Genomic DNA, 8207 nt, shown 5'->3' with positions numbered 1-8207 from the left:
TAATGAAATTCCATGGTTTGCAGACTATGCAAACTACTTAGTATGTGGATTCCTTGAAAAAGGATTATCGTACCAAAAACGAAAGAAATTCTTTAGTAATATAAAACACTATTTCTGGGAAGATCCACATTTGTTTAAAAGTTGTCCCGATGGAATAATACGCCGATGTGTATTCGAAGATGAAGCTAGTCAAATCTTAAACCATTGTCACACAGGACCAACAGGAGGGCATTATGGGCCTCAACTCACAGCAAGAAAAGTTTACGATGTTGGATTCTATTGGCCTACAATTTTCAAAGACGCACACCTCCTTTGCAAATCCTGTGATGCTTGTCAAAGGGCCAGAAAAATAAGTCAACGTGATGAAATGCCACAAAATGTCATTCAAGTATGTGAAGTATTTGACATTTGGGGTATTGACTTTATGGGTCCATTTCCAAAATCTCATAATAATCTCTACATTCTCGTTGCCATTAATTATGTATCTAAATGGGCGGAAGCACAAGCTCTCCCAACTAACGATGCACGAGTTGTAGTCAACTTTTTAAAACGTCTTTTTGCAAGGTTTGGAACACCGAAAGCTTTAATAAGTGATCGGGGTACTCATTTCTGTAATAATCAACTTGAGAAAGTTCTCAAAAGATATGGAGTAACTCATAAAATCTCTACTGCATATCATCCACAAACAAGTGGACAAGTTGAAAATACCAACTGAGCTTTAAAACGTATTCTAGAGAAAACCGTAGGATTAAATCTGAAGGAATGGTCCATTAAATTGGAGGATGCACTCTGGGCTTTTAGAACAGCCTACATAACTCCAATTGGTACCACACCTTTTAAACTCGTTTACAGAAAAGCATGTCATCTTCCAGTAGAAATTGAACACAAAGCATTTTGGGCTTTGAAGACATGTAATCTTGATTTACATGAAGCCGGACGTCTACGGTTAAGTCAATTAAATGAATTAGAAGAGTTAAGACATGAAGCATATGAAAATTCCTTAATCTATAAGGAAAGAACGAAGAAATGGCATGATAAAAGAATCAGAAGTTCAAAAGAATTTAAAGAAGGAGACAGAGTTCTTCTTTTCAATTCACGATTCAAGCTGTTTCCTGGAAAATTGAAATCAAGATGGTCTGGACCATTTATAGTCAAAAGAGTTTTCCCATACGGAACAATAGAGTTAATAAATTCAAATGGGATTGAATTTAAAGTTAAAGGTCATAGAGTTAAACATTACATACATGGTCCGATGGAAGTTGACAATGAAGTCAATCATAATTTCACCACCCAAGAAAACCCTCAAAATGAAAACATAAATATGTTATCAACAACATATGAAAAATCAAAATTGGAAAATAGGGAGGATTCAAATTGGAGTGATGAAGAAGAATTTTTATACAAACCTCCCATTCCAAGAAACGAAGAAAAATGTGAACAAGAAGTTCAAATAGAAGTGAAAGAACCAAGAAAAGAACACTCGAAAAAGGTTTACAAACCAACTCGACTTACTAAAGTAGGAGACCCGGGTGAATTTATCATTTCTTGCTTGCTTAATGATGGTGCTGTATATAATGGACTCGCAGATTTAGGAGCAAGTGAAAATATTATGCCTCTTTCCTTATACAAAAGATTAGGTATGGGTAACTTAAAATCAACCAAAATAGGTGTTCAATCATTTGACCTAACCATTAAACACCCGGTTGGAATAGCAAATAATTTACTTGTTAACGTGGGAAGTTTGACCTTTGTTGCAAACTTCACAGTGATTAATATGGAGGAAAACCTTGATATTCCTCTAATTTTAGGTCGCCCATTTTTAGCAACCACCGAGGCATTCATTGATGTAAGAGAAGGTAGAATGACACTTAGAGATGGTGATACATCGATCACCTTTGTGAACCGAAAGTTTAGATCTTCACCAACCAAAACTGTTAAACCAATAAAAACGCATAAGTGTGGGGAAGGTGAAGAAACACTTAATGATGATCCGATCACAAAGAACCCCGTTGATGATAAGAAATTAGATGAACCCGTTTTTAACAGTTCAACGAAGAAACTTTATAAACGGATTCACGATGCTAAGATTAATGGGAAACTTTAAGTTATGTAACCGATTAATATCCAATTTATCACCAAAAGAAAAGGCGATGTTAGTTGAATTTGTGAAAGTTACGGAGGAAATCAACAAATGGATTGAAGTAAAAGTCAAAGATATTCAAGTTGTTGATGATCCAATTGAAAATAACGTTAATCACAATTTCAACTAAGTGTGGGGTGGTTCGAATCTTTTTAGGGTAATATGTATTTCTGTTAGAGTTAGATTTTCTGTTTTCGTGTAGTTCTCGAGAATGGAATCCGAATGGTCTTTCCCTAGCAGACCCTAAAGAACTAGTCTTCTCCCCCCATTCTGAATTTTTATTTTTTTTAGGTTTTACGAGATGAAGACTTCCTGTGAATTAAACCATGGTCTAATGCTACACGCTTTGATCACTAAACGTAATAATGACACCCTTCCAAGTGAATTGGTATCATTAATCAGAGGTAAATTGGACGGAGTAAGAAAAGAATTCAGGAACGAAAATAATAAGTTACATTTTGGTAAAGGAAAATCAAAATCCGCAGTGAAAAGAAGAGCTCGACACCTTGAAAGATGTCACAAATGCGGAAAATGGTCACACGAAGGAAAATGTTCGACGAATCAGACATATTCCAATACCGAATTCGTTACTTTATTGCAGAGATGGACCATTCATATGTTTCGAAGAAAAAACATTAAATGCTCGAGGTTACGCCTATGTAGCTATGGAAAACCAATTAGTCCGACTATCTTATGAGTGGGCTAAAGCAGGTCACTAAGAATTCTATTTCACAGGTAAGTATGTACAGTTTTTATTTTTATTTTATTGCTTTTAACCTTTTGATATTAAACGCTAAATTGTTCGCTATAAAGTATTAAATTGGTATTCAATAAAATTAGGTTTTACGACCGAAATTATTGATATCATACAAAAATTTATTATATCACTGCGAAATTTACCGTTTATTCTTAAGGTATAAATATCTTTAATCAATCAACCCAAAATATTTCAAAAATTGGTCATGAGTTAAACTAGGTTATGGAACCGAAATTACTTTACCGAAAAGAGGGGCGTATATTTTTGATAATATTTGATTGATTAAAGTGGGATAAAAGACCAAAAAGATTTTTAATTTTATTTTTACTTTGTTTTTAAAATTTATATTAAATTATTAATGTAAACTTTTTAAAATCAATATATTTAAGTTTTTAAATATTTGAAAAATTTAAATTTTTAATATAAGTTTGTATGTATAAAAACAAAAATATAATAAAAATTTCGTGTGAATTTATAATTTTCATACTATGAATTTTTAATTTTATGCATTTTAAATTTAAGTTTGGTGTGAATTTAAAAAAAAAATGTACTTTATTTCGTTAAGTTAAAAATATGATTTTTAAAATTCGTCGTGAGTTGAAAACTAGGTCGTTGAACCGAAATTGCTTTATCCAAGGGAGGGACGAGAACTTTTATTATCATTATTTTTAATCTATTTGAATTAAAGTATGCCAAAAACATTAAAAAAAACCCCAAAAATCTTTGCTTTTAAAACAACGTTTTAAAATGACGAAATTTTAAATTTTTTTTGATGGACGGACTAGGTCAACGTACCGAAACAACCTCGTCCTAAAAAGGAAAACAAAATTTTAAATTAATCAAGTAATTGTTTTATTAATAAGGTTTTATTAAAAAAAAAAAACACTCGCGGTACTTTGTAGGTACCCACATCCGCACTTGCGGAGGTAGCAAAACCCAGTTAGATAAACTGGTCGACAGACCAGTTGAAATGTCCCGTTCTTATTGATTAAAAACGTTCCATATTAATTGATTTCGTTGCGAGGTTTTGACCTCTATATGAGACGTTTTTCAAAGACTACATTCATTTTAAAACAAACCATAACCTTTATTTCATCAATAAAGGTTTAAAAAGCTTTACGTAGATTATCAAATAATGATAATCTAAAATATCCTGTTTACACACGACCATTACATAATAGTTTACAATACAAATATGTTACAACAAAATAAGTTTCTTGAATGCAGTTTTTACACAATATCATACAAGCATGGACTCCAAATCTCGTCCTTATTTAAGTATGCGACAGCGGAAGCTCTTAATAATCACCTGAGAATAAACATGCTTAAAACGTCAATAAAAATGTTGGTGAGTTATAGGTTTAACCTATATATATTAAATCATAATAATAGACCACAAGATTTCATATTTCAATACACATCCCATACATAGAGATAAAAATCATTCATATGGTGAACACCTGGTAACCGACATTAACAAGATGCATATATAAGAATATCCCCATCATTCCGGGACACCCTTCGGATATGATATAAATTTCGAAGTACTAAAGCATCCGGTACTTTGGATGGAGTTTGTTAGGCCCAATAGATCTATCTTTAGGATTCGCGTCAATTAGGGTGTCTGTTCCCTAATTCTTAGATTACCAGACTTAATAAAAAGGGGCATATTCGATTTCGATAATTCAACCATAGAATGTAGTTTCACGTACTTGTGTCTATTTTGTAAATCATTTATAAAACCTGCATGTATTCTCATCCCAAAATATTAGATTTTAAAAGTGGGACTATAACTCCCTTTCACAGATTTTTACTTCGTCGGGACGTAAGACTTGGCCACTGGTTGATTCACGAACCTATAACAATATATACATATATATCAAAGTATGTTCAAAATATATTTACAACACTTTTAATATATTTTGATGTTTTAAGTTTATTAAGTCAGCTGTCCTCGTTAGTAACCTACAACTAGTTGTCCACAGCTAGATGTACAGAAATAAATCGATAAATATTATCTTGAATCAATCCACGACCCAGTGTATACGTATTTCAGTATTGATCACAACTCAAACTATATATATTTTGGAATCAACCTCAACCCTGTATAGCTAACTCCAACATTCACATATAGAGTGTCTATGGTTGTTCCGAAATATATATAGATGTGTCGACATGATAGGTCGAAACATTGTATACGTGTCTATGGTATCTCAAGATTACATAATATACAATACAAGTTGATTAAGTTATGGTTGGAATAGATTTGTTACCAATTTTCACGTAGCTAAAATGAGAAAAATTATCCAATCTTGTTTTACCCATAACTTCTTCATTTTAAATCCGTTTTGAGTGAATCAAATTGCTATGGTTTCATATTGAACTCTATTTTATGAATCTAAACAGAAAAAGTATAGGTTTATAGTCGGAAAAATAAGTTACAAGTCATTTTTGTAAAGGTAGTCATTTCAGTCGAAAGAACGACGTCTAGATGACCATTTTAGAAAACATACTTCCACTTTGAGTTTAACCATAATTTTTGGATATAGTTTCATGTTCATAATAAAAATAATTTTCTCAAAATAACAACTTTTAAATCAAAGTTTATCATAGTTTTTAATTAACTAACCCAAAATAGCCCGCGGTGTTACTACGACGGCGTAAATCCGGTTTTACGGTGTTTTTCGTGTTTCCAGGTTTTAAATCATTAAGTTAGCATATCATATAGATATAGAACATGTGTTTAGTTGATTTTAAAAGTCAAGTTAGAAGGATTAACTTTTGTTTGCGAACAAGTTTAGAATTAACTAAACTATGTTCTAGTGATTACAAGTTTAAACCTTCGAATAAGATAGCTTTATATGTATGAATCGAATGATGTTATGAACATCATTACTACCTTAAGTTCCTTGGATAAACCTACTGGAAAAGAGAAAAATGGATCTAGCTTCAATGGATCCTTGGATGGCTCGAAGTTCTTGAAGCAGAATCATGACACGAAAACAAGTTCAAGTAAGATCATCACTTGAAATAAGATTGTTATTGTTATAGAAATTGAACCAAAGTTTGAATATGATTATTACATTGTATTAGAATGATAACCTACTGTAAGAAACAAAGATTTCTTGAGGTTGGATGATCACCTTACAAGATTGGAAGTGAGCTAGCAAACTTGAAAGTATGCTTGATTTTATGTAACTTGAACTTGTAGAATTTATGAAGAACACTTAGAACTTGAAGATAGAACTTGAGAGAGATCAATTAGATGAAGAAAATTGAAGAATGAAAGTGTTTGTAGGTGTTTTTAGTCGTTGGTGTATGGATTAGATATAAAGGATATGTAATTTTGTTTTCATGTAAATAAGTCATGAATGATTACTCATATTTTTGTAATTTTATGAGATATTTCATGCTAGTTGCCAAATGATGGTTCCCACATGTGTTAGGTGACTCACATGGGCTGCTAAGAGCTGATCATTGGAGTGTATATACCAATAGTACATACATCTAAAAGCTGTGTATTGTACGAGTACGAATACGGGTGCATACGAGTAGAATTGTTGATGAAACTGAACGAGGATGTAATTGTAAGCATTTTTGTTAAGTAGAAGTATTTTGATAAGTGTATTGAAGTCTTTCAAAATTGTATAAATACATATTAAAACACTACATGTATATACATTTTAACTGAGTCGTTAAGTCATCGTTAGTCGTTACATGTAAGTGTTGTTTTGAAACCTTTAGGTTAACGATCTTGTTAAATGTTGTTAACCCAATATTTATAATATCAAATGAGATTTTAAATTATTATATTATCATGATATTATCATGTATGAATATCTCTTAATATGATATATATACATTAAATGTCTTTACAACGATAATCGTTACATATATGTCTCGTTTAAAAATTATTAAGTTAGTAGTCTTGTTTTTACATATGTAGTTCATTGTTAATATACTTAATGATATGTTTACTTATCATAGTATCATGTTAACTATATATATATATCCATATATATGTCATCATATAGTTTTTACAAGTTTTAACGTTCGTGAATCACCGGTCAACTTGGGTGGTCAATTGTCTATATGAAACATATTTCAATTAATCAAGTCTTAACAAGTTTGATTGCTTAACATGTTGGAAAAATTTAATCATGTAAATATCAATCTCAATTAATATATATAAACATGGAAAAGTTCGGGTCACTACAGTACCTACCCGTTAAATAAATTTCGTCCCGAAATTTTAAGCTGTTGAAGGTGTTGACGAATCTTCTGGAAATAGATGCGGGTATTTCTTCTTCATCTGATCTTCACGCTCCCAGGTGAACTCGGGTCCTCTACGAGCATTCCATCAAACCTTAACAATTGGTATCTTGTTTTGCTTAAGTCTTTTAACCTCACGATCCATTATTTCGACGGGTTCTTCGATGAATTGGAGTTTTTCGTTGATTTGGATTTCATCTAACGGAATAGTGAGATCTTCTTTAGCAAAACATTTCTTCAAATTCGAGACGTGGAAAGTGTTATGTACAGCTGCGAGTTGTTGAGGTAACTCAAGTCGGTAAGCTACTGGTCCGACACGATCAATAATCTTGAATGGTCCAATATACCTTGGATTTAATATTCCTCGTTTACCAAATCGAACAACGCCTTTCCAAGGTGCAACTTTAAGCATGACCATCTCTCCAATTTCAAATTCTATATCTTTTCTTTTAATGTCAGCGTAGCTCTTTTGTCGACTTTGGGCGGTTTTCAACCGTTGTTGAATTTGGATGATCTTCTCGGTAGTTTCTTGTATAATCTCCGGACCCGTAATCTGTCTATCCCCCACTTCACTCCAACAAATCGGAGACCTGCACTTTCTACCATAACGGTAGATGTCGATCCCAACTGTTTTCGAAATCAATAACACATGCTCGTAGCATGTCTTCAAGCGTTTGTATCGTCCTTTCGCTCTGCCCATCAGTTTGTGGATGATAGGCAGTACTCATGTCTAGACGAGTTCCTAATGCTTGCTGTAATGTCTGCCAGAATCTTGAAATAAATCTGCCATCCCTATCAGAGATAATAGAGATTGGTATTCCATGTCTGGAGACGACTTCCTTCAAATACAGTCGTGCTAACTTCTCCATCTTGTCATCTTCTCTTATTGGCAGGAAGTGTGCTGATTTGGTGAGACGATCAACTATTACCCAAATAGTATCAAAACCATTTGCAGTCCTTGGCAATTTAGTGATGAAATCCATGGTAATGTTTTCCCATTTCCATTCTGGAATTTCGGGTTGTTGAAGTAGACATGAT

This window comes from Rutidosis leptorrhynchoides, chromosome 9 (assembly GCF_046630445.1).
Source record: "Rutidosis leptorrhynchoides isolate AG116_Rl617_1_P2 chromosome 9, CSIRO_AGI_Rlap_v1, whole genome shotgun sequence".
Lineage (NCBI taxonomy): Eukaryota > Viridiplantae > Streptophyta > Magnoliopsida > Asterales > Asteraceae > Rutidosis > Rutidosis leptorrhynchoides.
The sequence above is the reverse complement of the archived record's forward strand: the minus strand, read 5'-3'. Positions refer to the sequence as shown.